Source organism: Orycteropus afer, unplaced genomic scaffold, assembly GCF_000298275.1.
Source record: "Orycteropus afer afer isolate SDZICR_OR568_19922 unplaced genomic scaffold, OryAfe1.0 scaffold18643, whole genome shotgun sequence".
Lineage (NCBI taxonomy): Eukaryota > Metazoa > Chordata > Mammalia > Tubulidentata > Orycteropodidae > Orycteropus > Orycteropus afer.
This window is the reverse complement of record NW_006940230.1, coordinates 1-1,437: the sequence shown is the minus strand read 5'-3', so window position 1 is coordinate 1,437 and position 1,437 is coordinate 1. Positions and strand designations below refer to the sequence as shown.

Here is a 1,437-nt window from a genome sequence, read left to right as displayed (position 1 = left end):
TCGAATCCACCAGCCACTCCTCGGAAGGAAGATGGGGCAATCTACTTCCATAGTGATACTGCCTTGGAAACCCAAGGAGGGGTCGCTATGAGTCGGGTTCGACTCGACGGCACCTAACAACAACAACAACAACATCTAATGACTCAAATATCTGAATTAACAGATAGAACTACAGAGTTAAAACTGAATCAGAAAACTGATGTACCTGAATAAGCTTAAAATAAAAGAGATGAGTTAGGAATGCATTCATTCAACTATTAAGTAAAATTTGTACAATTGCACTTTTTCTATGATTAGCTTAACTAACAAAGGGAAAATGGATTCCTGAATTACTACAAATTCACCAGCTTGTGTATCCTACATTTAGTATCATATTGAAAAACAAATAAAATAGTCTTTTGGTTTTGCAAGTATAAATTTTAGGGCTTATTGAAATATGTATTTCCTAATAATTTTGTAATTCATAATACTTTCTAACCAAAAAAATAAAGTTAGACAGTACTGTGAGTATCCTTTTATTTGCTCTTACTCAAAGAAGTAGGTCTTTTGACTATGCTGCATAGGTCTTCTGGATGGGACATGCTCCATTTAGAGCTCTGTTTCCTGCTTGGAGGGACTATTAATATGCTTACTGCTTGAGAAACAGCATGGCTCATTGGACTAAGCTTTGAGTCAGTGGTTTGAAGTTATAATTCCACTTCTGCTACTGATTCAATTTGTGCCCCTAGGCAAGCCACTTAACCTTTGTATTTGTTCACCTGAAAAACAGGATAAAATTATCCACTTATTTGAAAGAGAAACTAGTGATAACTGATTTAAAATATAAAGCAAAGAATACAACACATTTTGACCAGTTAAAACTACTAGAAATGATACTACATTTAGTTTCTCCTAAAGGCTCAGTATTGCTTTGATTAAAATTCTTCTGATCCAAGTTAAAATGAAGCACAATAAAGCACACTTAAGTGTTTTGTTTAATTTGCATGCTTAAACAGGTGGGAAAATCCAGTGCAATTAAGCCTGAAAAACAAATTAAAAAAAAAAAAAAGGAAAATAATTTCTTTTCCTCCCCACAGGCTTTTTAAAATTGAAAAACTATTATATATTATACATACTTTATTATTCTCTTTTATCAAAGTGCAACATTCACAAACAAAAACAATAAACTCACATCTATTTTTTTTTTTCTTATTTCTCATTACTTAGAAATAAACTCGTGCTCGCTTCGGCAGCACATATACTAAAACTGGAACGATACAGAGAAGATTAGCATGTCCCCTGTGCAAGAATGACACGCAAATTCATGAAGCGTTCCATATTTTTTTTTAAAGAGACAGTGCTCTCGCAGATTCCTGTGGTGGTAGGACTTAAGAGTTAACCTAAAAACCACCCTGCCAGCCAGGGGGACTGCACGGACTGTGCAAGGTGGCTGGGGAA

The 1,437-nt window shown here is 34.7% G+C and overlaps 1 non-coding gene across 1 annotated transcript; it reads left to right on the top strand.

Annotated features, from left to right (window-relative positions):
- The first annotated feature begins 1,216 nt into the window (after nucleotides 1-1,216).
- Nucleotides 1,217-1,323, top strand: LOC122152146. Its single transcript, XR_006164413.1, has one exon. It is a non-coding gene; the product is annotated as a U6 spliceosomal RNA (small nuclear RNA).
- Nucleotides 1,324-1,437: the final 114 nt, after the last annotated feature.